Source organism: Leuresthes tenuis, unplaced genomic scaffold (genome assembly GCF_036924035.1).
Source record: "Leuresthes tenuis unplaced genomic scaffold, fLeuTen1.0.hap1 SCAF_18, whole genome shotgun sequence".
Taxonomy (NCBI): domain Eukaryota; kingdom Metazoa; phylum Chordata; class Actinopteri; order Atheriniformes; family Atherinopsidae; genus Leuresthes; species Leuresthes tenuis.
In genome coordinates, this window is record NW_027325372.1 from 11,999,622 (window position 1) to 12,024,410 (window position 24,789).

Consider the following 24,789-nt stretch of genomic DNA (forward strand, 5'->3'; position numbering starts at 1 on the left):
ACTTCAAATTACTGGCTGACTTAAAGGTCAGCTGTCATCCCATGCGCTTTGAGCTGCACTTTTCTCTAAAGTCGTAACGTCCCTGCATGTAGAGGCATAGAGGCATAGCTTTGAATGAGTCTTGAAGCCAGGGAGTCCTGATAAATAATCATGTCATCAGTGTTCCTTCTACTCTGACCTCAAAAAGACCTAAATGTATTTTGGAAATGTGTTAATACTAAAACCAACAATCCACTTAATGCCCAAAGTGAAGGGTAAAGTCATTTTTGGAAGCCCCAAGATGAGATTCTGCTTTCACAGCCCACATCAATACAGTGATTTAGCACCAGGCTCTGCCAGTCCTTTGTCACTTGGGCACTGCAATCTTTCTCTGTCAGTTGCCAGGGGGAAGGACTGAGATTCAGGTTTTCCAATAAAGCTTAATGCATCTCTAACAGCACATGGTCCAATAGCTCATGAATATGAACATACATATAAATAGACAAGATGAGGAGGTGGATGGATGTTGGCCTGTCACTCCTGCCTAACATCTCCACTGAGGGTGAGCATGTCCTTGATCTGCAACACAACCAACTTCCTGCAGTCAGAACACGCGTCCCTCTTTTTTCTTTTCATTACTGTGATAAAAAGCACTGCATACAATGTATCACGGTTTTATTTTCTGGCCCCAAATTAAGTCGCTATCATCAGCATAAGTTTGACATGTCATTAATTAACAGTTATCCAACAATCACGATCACAGCAGGAGTGAGAGTGACAAAGAAATGACAGGAGGGCGGTGGAGGAGCAGTGAGATGGTGACAAGTGTGGACTTTTTACTAAACTGCGCTAATATGACGAGTTAGTTTAATGAGCCAAACACACACAAACAGCTGTTTTCACAGAGAAGACCGCCTTCATCTGACTAGATCTAATCTGAAACCATTACCAGTCAGCTAGAGAGATGTGTTATCTTTGGGTTTAAAGGCTGCTAACAGCACAGTGCTGATTCCCAATTGAGTCTAAAACCAGCTGATTACTGTCACAGTTTCATGCATATTACTTGATGTTAGTATCTGTCACTATGTTAGGAGCATGTGTTCCAATATTCAAAAGGTTACAGGGTCCGTGAGTCTTTCAAACTCATTAAAAGAACTCAACATTTGACAGAACTTTTTGAGCTTTAAATGTGTGCCACATTTGATATTCTCTGCTTATATGTATTTTGGTGATACAGTAGCTTTTTTGTTATATGTTGTTATTTAATACAATTTTTAGTTCTTATGGTTAAGTTCAGTTTCAGCTGGAATATGTTCACACGCACTATAAGTCTGGTTTTATTTGGACTAACACAATAGCTACATTTTTCAAACATCATGCAAACCTACCGAGTGATGACGCTCACTCCACATGAGCTTTGACTGACACCGTCTCTCAGGCTCATTTGTTAGTTATAAAACAGATTAGCTCACTCAGTATACTCAGATGCTCAGCTGAGTTGAGCTATGGTTACAGCTCAACTTGGCCAGAAAAATATGTGAGTAAGAGCGGCTTTTATTGGGAATTCAACTGTATAATTATAATTTCATGCCTTGGTGTTTTTACAAAAGATGCAAAAAGATGGAAGTTTGGAATATGTGCTGAACACAGAGGCCCGTTTGAGCGTAAACATGCAGGAGTGATTCAAACACCAGCCAAAGATTTTTGTAAAAATCTGTTATATTTCCACACCAGCGGACAAAGTGAAAGGAAATGAATCGTCACAGCATGTTTGAACAAACCAGCACGGTCCTAGCTTTTTAAGTTCATTCTCAAATCGGACAGGAGTCTGGATTTGGTGTCTGAAAAGGCAGCAGTATGTAGTTCAATGACTGAAAAGGAAAGTCTTAAAGATAGGTTATGACACAATCTCTGTTCAGTCAACAACAAAGGCTTCATTTTAAAGCTTATCCTTCTTCAATGGAATTAAGAATCCACACTATAAATTTTAAAACATTGCCTCTTTAAAGAAACAAATTCTTGTCTTCTGACAGAAGAGTCTTTAAACCCCTTCAACAGTAATAATTTCTATACTTTGTTCATGGCCACATTCTTTCTCTAAAAATCTTCTCTTATCCCTGCAGAATTCTTCAATTGAAGTGCGATGAAAAAAAGTTTATTGTGAGATTTACCTGTTGGTGCATCATTTGAAGCTTCTGGTTGAAGCACTCTTTTTGGGAAACACACATATTGCTCTTGTCATACCTGTCCAGCACACAATGCAAGAGGCAGCTCTGCTTTGTTTGTCAAGACACTCACCAAACTCAGCTCTCCAACTCCTGGTTTAACTCCCACACTGTCACTATCTGGCTTGCTTTTCCATAGCCGTGGGAGTATTAACGAATGACATCTACAATGGCCTTAACACAACACGCCGAGATTGAGTTCCTCATGCTGCCTGTGCGCGTTTCTTCTTACCTTCACTCTGAGTTAAACCAACTCCACTGCTGGGAAAGAGATGTGACAAAACCAGGGGGAAGGGAAGTGGGAAATAAGGCAGAGCCAAAGCCGATCTGCCACTCAGCGACAGGCGTTTTGACAATCATAGGCTGTCATCACTTTCTGATCAGACCTGTCAGCAAGAAATGCGGTAACACGACAGCACTGCAGAAGGAACATCCGCATGCCCACCCCTCCCCACCGATCCCCAACCCTCCTCACTGCACACAGATATTCAGAGTTGTGTTATTTATGTACACACATATCACAAAGAGACATGCAAACACATCAAATGTGTCAGAAAGTGCTCCGTATCCACTCTGAGAGTAAAACAGGTTGGGTTAGACAGTATAGAGTGAATTAGCTGCACTCTGCCGGTGCTGCAGGGCTGTCCCAGAGAATCCAAATCAGGCAGCATGCAGTGAATTCTCAGTCTGACAGTTGAGGGACTAAAAGATAATTGGGTGAACTTGGATCATTTCAGTATTAAGTGTATTGTTTGTGAGATTCGGGCTAACAAGCAGTCCTTCAGGTGCAGCATTTGTGCCATACAAGTATTAACTTGAGTAAATCCCATTCAAACACTCGCTCTCTGTCCATGGCAGAGTGTTTGCTGCTTAAAACCAAACCAAAACTAAGATCTGCAGCAATTTGGAAACAAAACAGAACTAAAACCATTCAGTGGAGCCAATTATTGTTCTCTGTCCAAACAGAGAAAAACAAGAAACAGGAAGATGAAATAACATCTGTCATGTCATCTGAGCCTAACTGCCAGTCAGAGGAGCCAAGCTGCCATCTGCAGGAGTGATGGAAATAGAAAGGGATCTCAAAAGCATTTTTTAATGAAAAATTATTTAAAGACAGTGTGGTGGCAGGCCAATGTCTGCCTTGCTTCAACAATTGTAAAGAAAAATCAATCAGCTTTTGGTTTCTTTTGTTCTATATATGATTCTAATCTGACATAGCTTTAACTAATACAGCCTCACTGATGCCCGCAGTCTAATATAAGCAAAACAATTACTTTCAAGCTGATAATTGTATTTGTAATATATTGTTTTGTAGGACCTAATTTGGCAACGTCCACAATCGTAATAACTATAGTAACAGCAGTCTTCTCAGCTCCCATCCCACAGCAGTTCTTGAACCAGACATGAATAATGATATTTATTTGTGGCTTTAGAGACGACCTTCACTTTTTTGACATCGTAATGTCTGTGTCCACGTTTGCATAATGTTATTTGTCCAAGCTGCAGAGTTGGGTTTTCTTTAGGTCTAGAGGTATTTTGATGACATGACCGAGGTTCCTCCTTTTTACCAAAATTTTGATCAGCCTATCGCTACGTTGTCAAGGAACCAGGTTGTTTTTCTAAATGCTACACATTTTTAGGAACTCACAGAAGCTAAATGTTGAGGTCTGTTTTAGGGACACAGATATATGGCAGCAATCGGCATATAGGTTTGCTATATTTACGCAGAGTATGGGATGGTTAAACATCATGTTTGACTGTATCTGAGCACAGACAAGTTACTCTGCACAGCAGCTTACATTGGGTGGTGACAGGCCCGGCTCCCATTGATACAAGGCACTTAAACTTGAACTCATTTTCCACATCCCATTTGTTTTCATGTGTAATTCACTGTTTAGTTTCACGAAAATATTCCAGCTTGCCTTTGAATAGAGTATTTCACAACACTCTGACAGTTGTGCTGGGTGTCACAATAATTATTTTTTTGTCTCTTGACAATTTACCAAGACCCCAGGTTTTCTAACTTGTTTTAAGAGGATCCATTTCTGTCAGCTGTAGTTAAAACTGCAACTCCGCTGAGAGTTGAGAAAAATACAAAAAAAAAACACAACATGGAACACATTGTGTATTTTGTAGAAAAGTCAAGTCAAGTTATCTGTAGCACATTTGAAAACAACCTCAGCCGACCAATGTGCAGTACAAGTTACAGCAATAGAAATATAATCAGCAGCCACTGAAATGGCAATAAAAAAAATCGCATAAAACCAGAGCAAAGTAAATCAAATTAAATTCAACTGGGCTTGCAGGATGATTCTTTGTTGAGACCAGTGAGGAGACTCCTGTTCATTCGCTGTTCATCTGTCACTACTGATGATGATTTTAACATTACCAGCCAGTAAGAAGCTATCAGAGAGGCTCGACTGGCAGAGTCACCCTTATGATTTTAAGAATCCACGATGACTGAAATTATTTGACGCTGATCACTCTCATTTTTTCTGTTTTTTTCCGATCAAACTTTATCTCGAGTGTGTCTTCACTGGTGTGTCTTCACTGGTGTGTCTTCCTGGCGAACAGTTTTACTCAACTGAGCTCATGGTTAATTAAATTTGTAATGTAATAAGTCCCCTTTTTTTTAAATCCCTTAAATGTACACTTATGACATGTAAAGACAAGACTTATCTTTTTTTTTTTTTACGACTGTTGCAGTGAGTATAAGTTGTAAGAAAATCAAATTAAAGGCACAACTCATTGGCTTTATGCTGCTTTTAATAACGCCAGCAAAGAGATTAAATATGTGTCATTCTTTTTAAAAAATGACACGATAGATTGACACTTACAGAAAATAAAAGATTTATGTAGTTATTTTGTCAGTTCAGTCACAACAGTAAACAAGTACACTGTGCTTCTTTATCTCATAAACTGACATTTTTTTTATATGTTTTTGAAAATCTCCCTTCATCACTGAGCCTCTCCTCCGAGTATCTGTCCTTGTCTTATTAAATGTAATATGGAGAGCAAACTCTCTGTCAGAGGTCATAAGCTACATGTAAGTGATTAGATATAAAGAATATAGAGTTATAAAAGGTAAGAGTTATTAAAGGATTACTGATTTGCTGAGGAACAGAGGTGTCGTTAAAGTCTACAAATAATTATCAAACAGAAGAGCAGGTTCAGAGAGACACCTCTCTGTGTTAATTACTGACACAGTCAATGAGATATTAAGAAAACAAAAGGCATTAATAAGAGCAAGAAAAAAGAAAAAAAAAGACAACATCCTTTTTCAGATCTCTTCACCGAGTTTTCATGTTCCCTTATTCGTCTTTGTGTCAGTTTGACAGTTAACAGGAGTACACAAATGCCACTTTGCCAATTTAATGAGTTGGTGGAGAGGTGGAGTATGGCAACATACCAAGCATTGTACTGTTACAACAAGTAGGTCAAAGTTGATTGTGTGTTTCAGCTTGCTCTGGCTGTTAGCTTTAGCTCGCCTCTCTCTTCACAATCCCCCCCCCCCGCCCACCCTCAAAGGCAGTCGAAACTGGTGGCAAATCGTCCAACCGTGATGTTAGGTTGTCTCTCAGCGATGCTTGAACCAGTCGAAACCAGACTTTGCAACGTGGAGTCGGAACTAAAGAGTTCTGTTGCATATTAATTCCAAGGGAGTGGTGCAATATGCACAGATTCTCTTTGCCTTATCACTCAAAATGTTCTGCTGGACCAATCATTTTTGTGACAGGTAAATATTGTTGGAGGGGCCAAGCCAAATACATGTCAGCTTGTCATGTCGAGAGTGAAATACTGGCCTTGGCATGGTTCATGTTCTCCTGGTGCTACTTTAGTTTTTCTCTTATCTTGTCTTACACTGATAAATGATAGTGAAAAACACCACTCACTTTCACACATGTAAATGTTCCTATGTTTGCCTTCTCCTTCACAGCAAAAACAGGAGGAGATGGTCCGGCGATGCTGCAGATGAGGACACATAGACAGGTTCTCCTCTTGTTTATGTCACCCTCTGAAGGCACCGACTGGTGTTAAAATGAGCAAAGTAACAACAAACAAACAAACAAAAAAAGAAGACAACTCGCTCGGATGATCGAAATCAGGGCGGTGAAACGCTTCCCAGTGCTGAAGCTCTTGTTCTTCGGCTTATTTTGTGCTTCACACTAACAGCAAAACAAACAAGCAAGTCGCTCCCACAACCTTGCGAGTGACTGTTAGCCTTCATCCCATTTCTTTTTCATTCCTTTTCCTCCCACTCAGACATCACTGCGACACACATCAGCCTCGTGTAACTACCCCGCTGTTTGATGATCCGGTGTTAAGCGCTCAGCAGCTGAGGACGCTGTTTGTGGCGTCTCGCTGTGTCAAGGTGTTTGCAGATATTAAGTGATTGTTACACAGAGACTAATTAAAAAGGTGCATTTCAAAAGCAGTAAATGAATATGCAAATGTTCTGTGTCTGCGCCTCGTTTTCTGAGGTGGTGATAACAATGTGGCTCTAAGCTCTTCTCTTAACTGTAATTTTCTTGATCCACCGTGACAAACAAACAGAAACGATAATCCTATTATTTTTTTAATGGCACAGTTTTGTTTTCCCAAGGCAGCTGATGAGTGAGTTTTTTCTTTCTTTCTCATGAGCCCTGTTTTTCTTAACCATCACTAAAAGAACTTGAAATCGATTTTCAGCCATTTCACTTTCAGTCCACACTTTCCTTTTCTAAAACTAATTCTTGCCTCTTTTTGTCTTTCTTCTTTGTGATGTGTGCGTGTCCTTGTACCAGTCAGCTAAAGAGTGCACAGATTTCTCCTCCAGGGCAGAATTTACATTAAGTGGCTTAGCATCACAGTGGGTTATTATTTGCTGCCATTTTTTATTACTGTGGGAAAGACACATCAATTTGTTTTAGGAGGTTTCCTAAACCCTGACATTTGCAGTATTCTGTTGTCTTTTTCATTAAAGCATGTAAATGAATGTCTTAAGTGAATTATTTGGGGTTTTTTATCTGCATGGTGCACTCTGCTTTATTAACATCAAACATAACAGAAGTATGTTTACACTGGTGGCAGACAAGAAAGTCAAACCCAATATAATTCAGCCACTTCTCACAGCTCCAGCACACTGCAGTCAGAGATGCCTTATCTGCAATAGTGGCTGAGTAATAATTCGTGTTTTTGAACCTGCATGGACTGTGAATGATCTACTAATGCTGGACAACAGCTCTAATGCGTGCATACGTTCATATTATGACATCTGAGCGAGTGTTAATATGAAAATATTGTAAAAACTCATTATCTAACAGACGTTCAGATGACCTCGTCTATGCCGACTTACTTCTAATAACAAATCCACACAGGAAGCGTGTATGACTGAACATATGGTCTTCAGTTTGAATCAACCCAGCTATCCGCCGAGGCAGGTGATGGAATATTTTGCTTTTTGGGCGCTAGCAGAAAATGGTTGAGCTTACAAAAAGGTCGTGGGCTGATTTTACACAGACCAAACACAAATTAAGATACAACACCTTTAGACATCCACCCTGTCCTATGGAGCACTTGCTTACTTGGCATGAATAAATTCGTAACTGAAAAGCTACAAGATTCTTCTTGTAGCTCAGCTGAACAGTAGCGTCTTGTAGCTCTGGAATGTCTAGTAGGCCTAGCTGTAACCTGCAGCTGGACCATTCAACTCCACCCACATCCATTTCATGACTATAGTGTCCACATTACATGGGTTTGATAACAAACCCCACCCTTTCCAAGTCAGGCACAGTTTGAGCTCACATAGCAGTTTTTCTTTTACTTTGTTGGGTTGTCAGAAACACACACTATATGGTCGAGACAGTGGTTAGTTAACACGACCTCCTTAGCAATAATATTAGATTATTACATTTGACCAACATACAAAAATACCACCATAAAATATATCTTTCTTCTTTAGGGCTTTAAGATCTATAAACACTGATAATAAGACAACAACTTCTAAATGACTCATCGGCATGTTGAGCTATGTTGGTTTCAAACTTCTTTCTCCTCTTCCAATATGATCTTGGACATGGAAGTGGGTTCTGACATATCAGGAGCACAAACTCGGTCTGTGGGCAGAGTCGGAGTCTCCACCTTCCTACAGGTTGCATGGAAAAGCTGTCTTAAAAATTACCTACAAAACATCAGATCAAATATTCTTTGATCTATGTACAAAAGATCTACATGACTCTAAACGAAGGAATTTTCCTGTGCATCTCTTTCGTTTAAAAACCTGTAAATCTGAATGTAATACGCTTTTGTGCTCATAAAATCCCATCCGAAACCACACTCATGATGCTGGAAGTGGCTGAGGCTTGAGTTCTCTGAGCACCAGCAATTCATCTTCAACCATCGCCTGCCGTCTCCTGCCACGCATTTCATAAATGTAGCATATCACTGACGTTGAAGAATAAAACACAGAAACATTGCAGCTGAATGTAATCCAGCACATGAAATTTGATTGTCTGTATAAGCATAGTACGAATGGGACAGGGGGTCCTCGGATGTTGCTTTGAAAGAACTCGGAGTGGTCCCACCAGTGGTCCCCTCTGCAGAAGTATACATGGAATCCAAAATTTGTGTAATCTGGACTGTACACGCTAAAAAGCAAACCAACTGTGCATGAGCCTGAGAAATGCAAAGGGCTCTTACTGGACGTAAATCCAGTTCAGTGAGGACTTGTGGAATCTGTTGCGATGTGAGAAAATCTTAAGACTCCAAACCTTCATTATTCAGTTCCATGAAAAACAACTTTCAAAGGAGCTCCTCCTCTTGCTGTCAAGATGACAACATTTCTATTCCTCAAACTCAAACCGTGAAACATTTGCCTTTGATGCGTACAAAATAATTCTAGTGTCGATGGAATGATATGTGCATCTGCCGTCCCCATTCGAACTTTACGTTGTTTGTGCAGACTCAGACTTTACCTTTACAATCAACCACCTTCGGAGCAAGTTTTGAAGTGTCAGTCACAGTTTGGCCAGGATATGATTGAAGTTCTGGGACACGCTAGAAAGTGGTCCCTGAGTACGTGTTCTTGTCCCAAACTACTGTTTAAAAGGCCCCCGATGCTGTCAGAAAACTGAAATGCTATCATTGTTTGTCCGTATTTCTGTCTAAAGAACTTTTTCACAGAAGTAAAACAGATAAAACCTCAAAAAAGGGCTTTGGCATCTCTCAGCCAGCTGAGTTCATATACAAATGGCCACTCATGTTTGTATTCAGCAGCAGCGGTCACAGCTGCTCCGACATCTGACAGCCACATCCAGAGTTCAGCCACCCGGTCTGTGTTGACAGCTACAGCTATTAAGGACACCAGCAGTGTGCAGCTTCCAACTGAGCTTCAGGCTGGTTTAAGGAACAAAGAGTGAGGTGTTTGCTTTGAAAAACTCAAATTTCAATTGTGTTAACCAGGCGGTAATGATATTCTATTCATTTCTGTGAAAATTCGGAGGGTCATGGTCAGATGAAGGATTGGGTTTCATTGGATTGTTTAAAAGCCCAGCATGAAACACAAGGAAGAAGAAACGCCGGCGTGACAGCTTCTTCAGGTACAAGTAACTTTTAGGAAGTAGTGTGTGTGTGCATTAAGCCATAAGAACTAAAAAACTGCAATATATGCACCAAGTGTCAAAACTACAAGCACGATACCTTCAAGAAACACTTCTGGCATGGGCTGCCTATTCCCTGATGACAACCTATGGCACATTCTTTTCCCAACTAATACCTGAACTAAATGCCTTATTCCTCTTGAACTACAAAGACCCAGAAATGTGTGAGCGTTATTATATCGTTTTCTAAGCTGTGTGCCATAATCAGTGAATAGCAGTGTTTAAAAAAAAAAGTCAGCTTGAATAAACACCATTGAGTTCTCATGCTGACAACGTAGGAGTTCATTTTAAAATATTTTACCTTCTCCTCTCGAAATGAAGAAAAGTCAACATGTAATTATTGTGGAAGTGTTTGTTTGAATCTTATTCGACAGAGGTATTTAAGAGTCTGAGCCAAATCCTAATGCAGTCTCCCTTGAACCCGACAGAAGACACCGAGACCCCTTTAATCTTAGCGGTAATGCACTGACAGGCTCCTCTGACGCACCTTTCATTTGAAATGTTTTAATGTCTCTTCACATTCTGCTCCTGTCGTCTCCTTCTCTGTTGGTTCTTCACTCCACTCACCTCTCTCTCTGGAGGTAGGTGTTGTCAAGCGTATTAAAAAAGGGGAGCTTGAACTAACTTCTGAGGAACATCAGTCCCACTTTAATCAGAATTTTAGTGAGGCTTTTTTTTCGAGGAGTTCGTTTATGAAAGTGATTGTATTTGTTGGGAACTGCTCTACATTCTGCATGCCCAGGGGACCAAAGACCCAGTCACCTGGTTGTTATCCACTGGAGGCAGGCACACAGTATTGGATGCAGCTGAAGCTGAACAAGTAGCTGATCATGTATAGACTATGATAAATTCAGGTCTTGGGCACAGATGTATGAAAACACCGCCTACACTTGACCTATAGTGAAAGAGATTTCTCCTTGTTGTGTGCCCTGTTGGTTTATTTTAGTCGTTTTGTATCTCTTTGTGTTCGGTGCATGTCTCTTTGTAGCAGTATGAATCTTTTATAAAGCTGCTGTGTCTCTTTGCAGTCCTGCAAAGGAACATTTTGCAAGTGAATTCCAGGCGGCTTCCTGATTCTGTGTGGTTTCCTGGCAGGTTTATTTGATAAACAAAATCACAAGACTTTGCTTCGATTTGACGCAAAATAAGCCGAAGATTAATTGCAGTATATTTTTTTCCTATACGTGTATCTAAAAGGCAGATATATCATGTAGGGATGTGATGAGGCCCTTTCATTTCCAGCATCAATAAAGATACGGAGCAGACCCCTTTCCATGCCGATGCCATATAATGACAATAGACTTTATCTTAATCTCAGGCACTTTGTTAATTGGACCATCTTATCTGTCTGATGTTTCAGACTTGTGTAAGAGGATTGAAATGCTTCACATACTGTTCTTTTGAGACTGATTTGTCTCAAACAAGACGGGAGAAAGATTTTGAGGCCTGTTTAGTAGGTATGAGACATGATGGCATTGAAACTGCTCAGCTTCCCACTGTGTCCACCACAGGGGTTCACCGCCTACCATATGGAGAGGAATTTAGATGTTTTACTGTGAGACATTTGGGATTCTGCTTTATGCTGCTACAGAACACAAAGCCGTTTTTATGATTTCATTCAGAGGTCTCTTTTAGAGAATTTACTGCTGCAAGGAGCACTGAAATGAAGGTCCACACCCTGTGGCTGCAGCATCCTGTGGCTGTTAGCCTTATAAACACAAAAAATCCAATATATTTCAAAGCTTCTCCTCCATTCCTGTAAGTCTTGGTAACACCTTAGTTAAACAAAAAAACAAAAATGTTCTAGGGAAACCTCTTTTCCTGTGGAAGCACTACATTTTGTACACCAAAGCAGGTGATTGGTATAGCTGGTGAGTGCAAAGTATATAAGTACATTCTTGCAGAGCTATAAAAAACTTAATTCAGATTTTGCTAAAAATTGGACATGGTTTTAGATCTGAAGAAAATGTGCCATAGTGGAGTGGTGGTAGGGTTGGTGGTGGTGGTGCGGTGTTCTGTGGCATAAAGCTCGGCAGACGTGATGGTTGGTCTACGTTCTACTTGTGATGTCCAGTTAAAAAAACAACTGAGACGATGACTGTGAAAATGACAAACTTTGAGCTTCAGATCGGTAGTTTATTTACAAAAGGGTTATCTCGCAAATGCTACATCCTATTTCTACATCAAGTCAATGGTTAACTTCCGCAGTAACATCTATGGTTAACACATTTTGACAAATCTTAGCATAATGGTTAGAGTAGCTTAGTCAGTTGGTAAGTATGAAATATGTTGGTTAATATTTAGTCGCACACTGCTCTCAAAACCAACCCATTGTCTTTCCTGAGCAAAAAATTCTGTCAATCTCTGATTCAAGTACATGCTGTACTTGAACAGTACATGCTTTTTAAAAAAAAAAAAAAAAAAAGTTCATGCTTTTAGTTGCTACCTAGAAGCTATAGTTGCAGTAATTCTTACTGACAGAAAATGTCGTTCATGAGTGCTTATGTGTGACAAGGCGACAAGGTCCTGTTAGGGGCTGGAGAGGAAAAAAAAACAAAACAGGACCCACAAAATGACAAATGTGTTGAAGACAACCTTTTAAAATTTGTTTTCCCACTTGTTTTTATCCACTTGCTGTTTACTTTCCATTTCCAGTTTATCCAGTGTTTGGTTAAGTATAGACATACTATTTGTTAGGTTTCAATAACATTATTTCCTTGTTCAGTTTAGTAACCTAAACCACTTGTTTAGGCTGAGGAAAATATTGTGGTTGGGTCAAAAAAATCCTTTTATTCCAGCACATCAGACATTGAGGCAGAAATCTAAAGTTTTTTGAAAACTGAACCTGATGGCTACCTTCTGTGTTCATTTGTGATGCCAGGAAACCGAACAAAGTGGCAATATTTGACATTTTGCTGCTCAAAACCTCCCTGTTCAGACCTCGAGAAGAGGTCATCAAAACACTGTGCTTATTTCCTAACTGCAAACTTACAAAATGGAAGAGGCATTGGTTGCCATTAGTCGGTTGTGTTGTTGTAAAAGACTAAATGACCTGCAGTCAGAGAGCTGTAAAGTTTAGCATCACGTATCAGAGTATAACAAAACTAAAGTTTGTTGTTTACCACAGGAGTATTAAAAATAAAGAATAAACAGTGCCCAAGAATCAGCTGGTGGGTTATTAGGCACCATTATTCCACATTTATCACAAAGTAAAGCTGCATTTTAGACGGAGAAATGAAAGTCATGCTACAACAAAAGAGGACTTTTCCCTTCTGTGTTGGGCTGTATCTTAGCACTCCATCACCACTGGTACTTCGGACAACGTCCCATCAGTAAAGTCCAGTCTCTTCTCTCTTTGCTTTAGCACAGAAAAACTGAATATTCTGTCTTGAAAGACTGGAATTTGTGCCATGTGTACTATCAAAATGATCCACAGTGATGGAAATAGTAAGAAAAATGAAATTACACCTGCCACCTGTGAGGTGGATCTGATGACAGCACACTGACAAAGACTAACTACAGACAATACATAGACCTAATTTCTAACAGTTTTCTACTTTTCAGATACATTAATTAACATTTTCTCCTTGTATTAATACAAAATGTAATCTCGCAAGAATTACATGACATTATGTTCTCAGGTCTTGTAACAGACAACTTAGGTGTGTTTTCTAGCGTGTTTGAACAATGTGTTGGAAGACAAGATAATTACAACAATCCCCAGAGTCAACATTGCTCTTGATCTGTACTCATATATAGAACAGGTTTAACAGCGGAGGAAGTCTTTTGTGGTATTAGACCACAAACATTTGCAAAGTAGAGCTTTTATGAGCTGCAGCCAGACGACCTCTCAAAGTTAAGCTCCATTAACATTTTTGGGAGAAAAAAAAAATCCAAGTTCGGTTAGTTTTCTTGAAGAGCATTCAAATAGACTTTTGTTTCTTTGAAGGAAGTACTTTTGAGTGTTTCACCTTAAGCAGAGAGCAGTCAGTTCACTCACAGTGTTGTCGAATCAGAGAGGAGCTAACAGCTACTCAGAACAGGGATACCAGAGGAGAGAATTTTCACCATGTTAAGCATCTCAAACTGAAAAAATTTAAGCAAACATTAAAACGTGGATTTTTACACGAATTCACTGTTGTCCCCACGTTTTCTTTACAGAAGAACATCACGTTGCAACATGGTCCCCGTGTTGTATGCAAACTGTTTGGCTCATTATACAATACATATCCAGTTTAGAGGCCATTTTAGGCCACACTTCTTGCCTTGTGTATGTGTATGTATGTGTGTGCACACACACATACATGCCATTAATATATTTCACTTCAAAGTCTTGGCAATTTTCTGATGACATTCACACTCCTCCAGGGTCAAACAACATCTCCCTGGCTCTGTATCAATTATAAAATATTTTAAGAAGCATCCCACCTCCACCTCTGTCACCCCCTCGAGACCGATGCCGTTATCATTTTTGTCAGAGTCAGTTTTCATCTGCATTTGTCATCCCTGCACACATTTATGAGTTATCAATCGCTGTGTCAGGATGCAAAATAACTGATGTTCTTTGGGGCGGGATTGGATGGGACTATCTTGGGCTTTCAATCAATGCATATTCTCTCTCTACCTCTCTCCTGTGCCACTACTCCCTCATAAATCTCAAAGCATTGTGGGGCTGTAATGTATTTGTGGGTGGGGAGTGGAGGCTCTGCTGTGGGTGCAGATGGGGTGTGGGGGGTCTGGATGACAGAAGCAGTAGTTATATTATCAAACATTACACCTTAGGGCAAACATGGTATCAAGGGCTTTCAGACTGTGTAAGCTCGGTGCAATGGCAAAGGAGGAGGCACGACTACAACACACAGGACAAAAAGGGATTACTTTCTGTCATCCATAAATCAACTCTCCAGCTAAACTAATCTTCCTGGCTGGATGGCTGAGTAAATACACAGGGTACAGGGATGTAATGTGTGCTTGATGCATCTGGTTATGGCTGCCTGGCTGCTCGCAAGAAGGGTGAGAGGCACTCTGCCAGCAGTTACAAGTTTGTTAATGTACACTTTCCTGCCTGCTATATTCTCCTCTATTCTGTTGCACATGATTGTAAGGAGTTGCACAGTTTAGGTAATGTGTGTACAGGGGTGCGTTTTTCTTTTCTTCCTGGATAATGGGAATGTTGAATCATCAACACATGAAAATAAAACATTAAAGCTGTCTAATGAGGACAGATGTCGTTCATCTGTTGAGGCAGCTAAATGATGTTTACGAACTCTCTGAAGTTCAATATAATTTGGAAAATTTATTAGGCATCAGCAGAATCTGCTTGAACTAAAATTTGAACTTCATGTTTATCTTGATATTGCAAAATGGTGTTGTTTATTAATATACTACAATTTCTTGCAAAAGTAAAAATGAAACAATATTTAAATGTTTGACTTTTTCTGATGAAAACTGCCAGCAGCTACTTAGCTTAGCTTAGCTTAGCTTAGCTTAGCACAGAGACTGTAAATAAACCCTTTCCCTGGCTTTGTCCAAAATAAATAGAATCTGTTTAAGAGCATCTCTAAAGTTTAGAAAAACGAATAGAGGTTTCAGCAGTTTTTCGGTTTATTTGTTGCATGGACTGTATGGAGCTTTCTTCTCTTGACTAAGAAAAGGTCTAGTCTAAAATGTGGACTGATGTACTTAATGTACCGTTTTATCTATAACTTATTGACACTCACTAAACCCAAATCCATTGGTAATTTCCTCTGACCACTGATGGGAATCTTGTCCATAGATGAAGTAATTAAAGTTACTCTGTCATCGTACTTTGATCACACACCATATGGACTGTGCTGCAGACTACCACCGTATTTTATTTTGTACATTAGTACCCTGTACTATTCTGAGTGCACAAGGTACTGGATACTCAATACTCAAAGCACATTTTGTAAATTTCTAAAACTTCTTGAGCTTCTGACACATCAAATTCTGCAGTGAGGTTTACAGTTTAACAGATTGACAGCTGGACTTTATCTCGAAATAGCAAGTTTAAGAACAGAAGAATTAAAAAATTTAAACAAAGTATTTATTTGACTCTCTCATCGCAAGACTGTCATTTCTAAGCAACAAGCTCACAGTATAGTAGCTCAGTCAACTCAGAAACTGAATTAGTTTTAATTAATGACTTGAAACTCTTCAGTCAACATTGTACTGTTTATACTGTGTCCACATTAGCAAGCAAACTAATGTTAACTAATGTAAGCATTACTATCCAATCTGAAGATAACCAGCTGTTCTCATGTGTAATTTGTGTTCTAATGGGAAGCAGCCATTTATAGTTGTTAACTGACTCTGTTTCTGCCAGCCCCCCTCGCTGATTGTCTAAAACGATGAGAGCATGCTGACCACTGACGACTTAAGGTAACACACTGGCTTCTCAAAAGTACTTCATTTAAAAGTAAAGCTTATTTAGTTTTGCACACTTTTGAAGCTGTAGAGGAACAGAAGAGAGCGACACTGAGACAAAGTACTGTACAGTTACAGATTCTTCTCACATTGGCTGTAAAAGATAATCATACAGCTTACATCATACAGAATCCTGTTGCTGTAAAGTGCCGAAGGAGTAGAAGATTTACTGATCTCTAATCGAGGTAAAGTGAAATCTTTTAAAAATCTTTAGCAGTTATTTAAGATGAAGAAAACTTCCCCAAACAACTGCTTGTTGTCCAAGAAAGTTTTTGTTGAAAGACAACTCAAAGCCCCTGTTTGAATGCAAAGGACCTTTGTGAAAATGTATTAGACTACAGCAGGTGCTGTGCTGTTCGACTGTGCAGTGACTTCTTTACAGATATGACCTTCACATCGGAGTCATCAGAAGAAAATCTCTCCCACATTCATAAAGAAAAAGAAATCAACCAAAAAAAATCAAACATTTTCAAATCAGCATCTAAACAAGACGAAAACTCAGGGTGGAATCAGAACTTTTTATGTTTTAAAGTTATGTTTGGAGAAAATAACTCAATGCAGTTCAGCACCGGGCTGAAGTGAGCGTGCAGTCGGTGGCACTCAAAGTGTGGACATTTCACGATGAACAGCTGAGGAGAAGACAGCTGAGGAGAAGACAGCTGAGGAGAAGACAAAGACAGTTTCTACAACAGAACAATGATCTGAAGTACACTTAAAAATGAACTGTGGACTACCTGAAGAGCATCAAGCTAAGAGTTTTAACATGACCTTCACAGTCCATCACAATCATCACAGCAGTGCATGCAGGACAACTGAAGAATTCCAAAGAGCTAGAAGCCCTTCGGCAGGACAAATGGGTGAAAATCCCCCAACAACAACTGAAAGACTGTGAGCTGTCTATAAAACACAGTTACATGCTGGCTTTTTTTTTTTAAAAAGGCCATCTTTCACTTTTTTATCCCTGTTAAAGACATTTTGAAGAACCTTTGCACGTCATTGGTTTGTAAATTTGCCACGGGACTGTATGAACATCCTCACTGGTTTTGAATTGACTAAATGCATTTCACATCTGGCTCATCTGAACAAAAATGTACCAAGCCAGGCATTTTAGAAAGGATTGTCAAATATGCTTAAACTAAAGGATCAAACTCAGCCTCTCAGCTTTTTCTTCATGGTCTGTTCATGGATGACCTGGAAAACAAGACTTGTAACCTCTACTGCCGTTTGGCAGATGTTATACAGTAGTATTAGGTACAGAATGAGGGTATTACCTTTTGAGAATACACTACACCACAGCACATGGGGCCCCTTAATGTTTGCGCAGTAGGAGGGGTAACATAATGAGAAGCAAGCCCAAGTCTTCACAGAGGCAATTTAAGTTCAAATCAGACCTCAGGGAAACAAAGAAAGCCTTAGTGACATGAAGCCTGCTCAGAGGAAATCACCTCATACACTGTGTCTGAGCTCTCTGATAAGTTGTTAGGCTTTTACATTTCCTTGTGAAAAGGATTTTGTCACTCTAGTTGAGGACACCACAAGGGACTCAGGACCTTTAATGACTATTTGGACTGGCAGCAAAGACGATCGTGGATCCCAGTGGAAAATAATAATTGACCAAGAAAATGCACACCTGTCTGTAAAAAAAAGAAAAATGTAGAAAAAAATGGTTTTCTTTAAATGACCCAAGCAAAGCGGTGTTCACTGTTTGGTGAGACTAAGCTACAAATGCTCAGTCAATCATCAGGTTCCTCCTTTGCCTTACTGCAATGACTAAAGGTAAACATTTATTAACATAACAATTATTTGAGTCTATTAGACTTAAATAGGGCAAAATTTTGAAAAAGACTGTCTTTTTTGGTTTCATATGATATGAATTATAATGGGTTTTTTTAATTCCCCCAAATATGTTATGGATCAACATTAGCTGGCATGAGAGCAATAATTAGTTTGGACAGGTATTAAACCTGATTGGCAATAAGATTCCAAATGCTGGTTCTTGTATGACCTGGAATTTGGGCACAATTTTGTGCAAATACTTCCTTATATTTTTCTACAAAGAGCACTTTTTTGACAAGGGTGGAGATAAGCCATTATGTATTTTGTGTTAGATGAGCACACACAATAATGTCAAAGACTATAGACAGTTATTTAGTTTATTTATTTATTTAACTTATTGAACTAACTTAACTAACGAGTATCTAGATGTCGAGTGTATCTCTCCATCTTACATCTTTTTAAAAAAAAAAACAATAACAATGACACAATATCCTTATAGGCTATGTGTTTTAAACTCCAGTCACAACGATGCCCTCTTCACAGTATTACATGTGAATTTCACACCCATGCAATGAGCTACATCAACTGGCATTAAGGGGGTTCAGCACATGGAAGTCTGAGGGGAAATGAGGGAGTGGAAAGAGTAGAATAACAAGATGCGCATGGAGCAGCCACAGATTTACAACAAAGTACTATGAAGCAAACAAGGGGTCCAAGTTTGGAGCAGTGTTAGGTTAAGGATATTCTCACACGTGTAATCATGAGTGTATTTTGTATGATTTAGCAAGGCAAAATATGAAGGGAAAACTGAGGAAGACTAGAGTTCAGGAGCTTGGCATTGAGATTTTAATGAACCTGTCAGGAAGGTTAAGCAGTAGAATTTTCTTTGCATTTATTATTAATGGGTATGATTTAATCACTGGCCCACATTCCAGAGTCCAGCATTAAGACAGCTGATACAATGGCAGCCAACTATTATTAAAAACCCAAAGATGTTTAATAAGGAGCTGAGAATCTGTGCCCAAAATGCAGTTGTTTGACACAATCAACGTATACACTGGCATCCACGGGAGGATTTTAGGTGTAGTGATGGTTCATTTTGAGTCATTTCTCCATAGAAAAAGAGGCAATAATCTACACAGGCAGCTTTTCTTGGTGGAAAAGATAATTTATTTTGGCTTAAGCAGGGGTTAGATTTATCAGCTGCTTCTGATGATAGTGTTTTTTTGAAGTTCACTCCTGACAGCAAGTGCTTGACTGATGTTTTATCACCTGCCATGTGTTTTTTGTTAGTGTCGGCCCTTTTTCTACACACTTTCCAAATGGTTCCGTGAAACAAACCTGACATTGTGATTTAGATTATGAATATTAATCAGTAACTTTATATACCACATTTCCAGTCCACTCCGTCAGCTCCTCCACAAATACATTTAGGAAAACTGAACTTATGTAATTGAAAAAATGTGACAGTTACTGTACATTTATTTCAAATATCATAAAAGTACAAATAAAATAGTATTTTCAGAACTCAAGAATTTAAATCATTCTGTTGGTGTCAAGGGTTAAAAATAATTAGCACTGCAGAAAGGGAAAAAACTAAGGAAATAAGCTAAATTGAACATTTTTAACAATGATGATACGAAATAGAAAAGCACATACTGATGAAGTAAATAAATGGCCATTTGGTCTCCACCGTATCTTCAGAAGACAGGGGTCATGTATCACATGTAGTGAAACCCCAGTAGAATATGTTGACCTTCCTTGTGAATGCCAACACAAATCCACCTCCTTTACAGAGCTGTTTGCTTGTATGTTGTCTTTCTGCATGTCTGAGTGTCACTGCCTAAATCCAACTGGCCAGTTGCAATATTGCATTATTCATAAAACATAAACAGGCAAAATGGATTCCTCTGGTCCACTCCCCACCAAAGTAGGAAGATTAATGAGTCACTCTTTAGGTTATAATTCAAAGTTCATCCTCACATACATCATATTTTGAAGCACATAGATTATAAGAGAGAGAACATTCATCATATGACAGGGCATACACAAGCTCTCCTGCACACACTCGCAGCACGACCGACTCCTGCTACATACACACACAGACACACACCCACACACACACAATTTGTTTCAAAAGCAGGAAACCACCAGAGTGGACCTCCTCTTTCACAGCCAGTTATTCTAATTTTAATCACACATCTCTGAAGCATTAAAGTGCCATTTCCACAAACAGATGAGAGATAATAGCCTAAGAAACTAGTCATTTCTATACTCTGCTGCCCTGAGAGGGCAAGACAGATGATAATCATCCATCATAATAATCAAACCATGGAACACACATACCGAAGTTTATTTAGTTCGAGCCAACATTTGACCCTAAAAGTGTTACTTTGAGGTAGCATAAAGCAGGTAACAACAAGCACAGATGAAAAGTAAAGTGATTTTCCCTTTTTATCCCATTCAGGATTAATTATTATTGTGCCGGTCCCCGTTGGGAGAGAGGCAGGATGCACCTGCAAGTAAAGAGTCCGTCACAGGGCCAATACAAAGAATCACACTCAGGCCTACGCTCCATTTAGAATCACTAGCTAACATAACATAACATAACATGGATGTTCTTGGACAGTGGGAGGAAGCCGGTGTAACTGGCACAAGTACATCCAAACTCCACACAGAAAGGTCCCAGCCAAGATTTGAACCAGGAACCTTAAATGTATGTTGTTTTGTGATTTTGTTAACCATGATTATAACAGTATATCAAGGCAGAAAATTAATAAGATAATCACCTTTCAGTATAAGGCAACACAATTTAACAGCAATACAATTTTGTCTCTGTGATATTTGAGGCAAGTATGACTGTCATTGTTCTTTTCAGTGAGATGTCTTCAAAAGCCAGTTTTACAGAACAATTTCTTAAAGTTCAGAAACAGTTTTACAATTTGCAACATTTTCTTATTTATCACCTTGGCAAATGTTAAATGTCAGGAGAAGGAAGTAACAGCACTGTAGTTTGTGTTTTATCAAGACTTTACATATTATGTGTCTGATCTGCACAAAAACTAATGTAAAAAGAGAGAATTTCCCATTTCATGATGGCTTACAAAGTATAGTCCAGTAAAAGCACAGTTGAGTTTTTGGTCTTGTATCCATGTCTAGCAAGTCAAAGGAAAGAATGTAAAGACAAAAAGAAACATGAAGTCCCCAGACTAGGATGAATGCACCCTGAATTATTCATCAAATTACCACACAGTGACATTTAGAGCGTAAACCCTCTTCATCAGCCTTAGGCAACACAACTTCCTGGTTTAAGCACTGAAAGTAGCTGTTTAGGTTTAAGAATCGAAACTACAATCAAACTATAATAGTAATGAGAAATTTGCCACTTGTGGCATATATATGATGTCACTGCTGGTTTGCCACCAAAGTTTCCCAATTGAACTAGCGTTCTCCAAATAAAATGTTCTTGACCCTCTGAAGGCGAAAGCAGGGATGGCTGATTAATAAAAGGCTTAAAAATTGTGACTTACTTTAACATTATATCAAATTCTATCAAAGTTTGCCACCGATCTCATTTGTACATCAAAGCGTGACCTTTCAGCAAACTAGTGACATTATACAACTGTTTCCAGAAACAGAAAATATTTGTCAGGGAGGCCTTGAATTAACTAGCTGCTTTCCTCACCTGCATACAAAGAAGTGATCTTAGTCCCATCTAAGAAACATCCAAAAGACAAAGTGAATGTGTTTTACACAACTCACATGACTCCCACGGTATCCATGCAGTATATCTGAAATTAAACTACTCTGAGATGAAGCAACTAGAAGGGGGAAAGGGTAGTCATCCCATCTGTGAAGATTTGATATGCTGTACATCTTTGAAAGAAAACTAAAGTAACCTCAGTCAGGACAAGCCGGACAAACCCGGACATTGCCAGTTACATTTAAAGACTTTACAAACATGCATGAAATTGACAATAAAAAGATGGCAGTCTCATCTAAAATAACTCCTCCCAGAATACAAGTCTGTACATTGAATTAACTATTGGTCGCAGATGAAACACCGACTTCATCAACTTTCTAGCAATTTGCACTGACAGCTGATAACCTCTCAAACATCATAGCAAACATTAACCCTGCCTCTCAAAATGATGGACTGTATTATGTTCTAATCTTTCCTCAAATACTTGATAGGAAAAGCTCATTTGAGTGCTGATGGAGTTCAGAATACAGCTGAAGCTCAAGAATAGATGCAGATATGGTATCATAATCACAAAGAGGCCTGACTGCACACATTTAGAAACAAATTGGTCCCTTCACAAGACCAATCACACTTTTAGAGAGTTGATGCCAGCAGATTGAATTCTCTCTAAATTGGCATGGCAATGTCACAAATGCCACTTCAAATGAGGTTTGAACATATATTCATTCTGTAGCTCATTGGCTTATGTTAATCCTCTCCATTTGCCACTTGTCAGCGGCAAGTGTCATTTAGCGTTGCCATCATCTTGCAGTCTTTCAGTAACCCACATAAGACATGTCAGTCTTTCAATCAAGAAAAGAGGACTCAGATGAGCTTAACTTTTCTGGCCACTGATTAGATAATAAATTATGCGAGAAATGTATCCAATTTGGCAAAATATGAGGGCTTTGTGGAATGATTTATTGTCCAGAGGTTGAGAATGTGTGGGTGTATTGGGATGAGTCCACGCAGCACTGAGCACAGACCAAATATCATAAGCTGTTAGAAGCTACAAGGCAAACGAAGCCATGCGAGAAAGCATGCTGCATTCCTGCTTTGCCGTACCACATTTATTCCAACATGTTGACTGCTCATGCAAGGTGACAAAATAAACTCTCTGATTTAACCTTATTCTGCTCTTTAAGATGATGTCATAATGACTGAAAACTTCAGACCAGCTATACTGTAAATTAACTAAGGCTGTGTTGGTGTGGCTGAATTAACTTTGCAGCTAAGCTTTAACATGGGCTGTGTCTCTTTATATATTACTGGGAAAATGAGAAATAGGCATAGTCATCGAGGGATTTATTGAAATGTGCAAACCTGAAATATGGAAATATTTCAGTATCTGAGACAAAAACAGAGTTTGTACAATTCCTGTGAGATTGAAATTCGACAAGTTTTCTTGTAATTTCTTGTTCTCTTCTTTGTTTTCTGCCTTTTCTTCTGTTCTCAGTCAAGATGAAGATTAAGAATTCTTGATGACAACCACCCTTCCATGGAGACTATGATGAGGCTTCAGTGAACAGTAGATGGATCAAGTGAAGTTCCAGATGCATCTCTCATTTTTATTATTTTCTTTTTAGGCCTGCCGCTTCTTTTTGTCCTCCACTTCTGCAACTTACTGATTTTTTTAAAGACATACGTCAAGTCTTTGACCAATAGCACTTAGGGAATCGCCTTGGTGGTACAAAAATACTGTTTTATGCCTGTCAAACTGTGATGCAACTAAAGCAAAATCAGCTTATGGCAAAAAGAAACTTCGGAACACCTTCAGAGAGCTTGAAGAAACTCAGAATATAAAGAAATAAAGGGGGCAGGGGGGTCAAGACTTCTGCACAGTACTTGGCTACAACTGGATGAAAACATCCCAAAGAAACTGAACAAAAGTTATTCTTGTCTTCTTACTTTAAAGTCCACTCGCTTATAACTAGCAGCACTTCTCTGCAAAGCATCCCAACATTATCAGGAGATTATCGCCAGAACCCACCTTTTAGCACCCACCCCTCTCCTGCTGAGCTGAATGCAGGTGTGTTTAATCTGACATCTCCATGTCTCTAAATGAATTTTGCCAGAAAATGCTGCCCTGTAACTTCAGGATTATCTGTTCAGGGCCATGTTTCTGGTGCTGAAATCCCTTTACTATTGGACCGGAAGTCAGATTGTCCCATTGATTCACTCTTCTGCTTCTCATCATCACGGTGTTTGCTGCTTGCTCTAAGATGCACATGGTAAGATCATTTGTTGACCTTGCTCAGGTGGTGTTTGCTACGCCTTTTGACCATGTTGAGGTGCTCTCATTGAGATTTAAGCTGCTTTATGGTCGGATTGGTGACTGCTGGCTGCTTTTCACTGGACTTTCACGCCTCTGATGTCTGCTTGCTCTGTGTTATTTGTAAATGTTGCTTTGAGATTATTTTCCCTCTTCTTTTACTTTCTTTCTGTTGATTTGTAGTAATGAGATATATATTTCCTTACTGAGACAATTTCCTGGCTGATTGGTGTGATTGTGCTATTTTCTTATTATATTTTCTTATTCCAACCTTGTGTGTAGGAGGTGGTGGAGTGGTATGAGCACAAAAATCAGTTTTGCAGATAACATATGCATATATTAACTTCTTTGTTATTTTTGTTTGCTGGGAAGCAAAGTAACTAAACTGAATGCAGAAATGATCTACTAATTGGCTTTTTATTTTCCAATGCTATATAAATATAACTCCATCTGACTGATAGACTTGATGTCTCTTTAATGCTGCCCTTACACAGGTGTTTAATTTTGAAGCTACTACTCATGTTTGGTCATCTACTTTTAATTTCCACTCTATTAGGTTCTTAATTGTCTTCTGCCATGGTGATGCATCAAAGCCTGCTGCTGTGTACTGTATCAAGTGGTTAAGATTCTCCTGTTTCAGTTTGTAGTATGTTCCCCAGGGCTGGTGATGCTTTGTTAACCGCAGTGCACAAAGATCGTTGATTATGCACA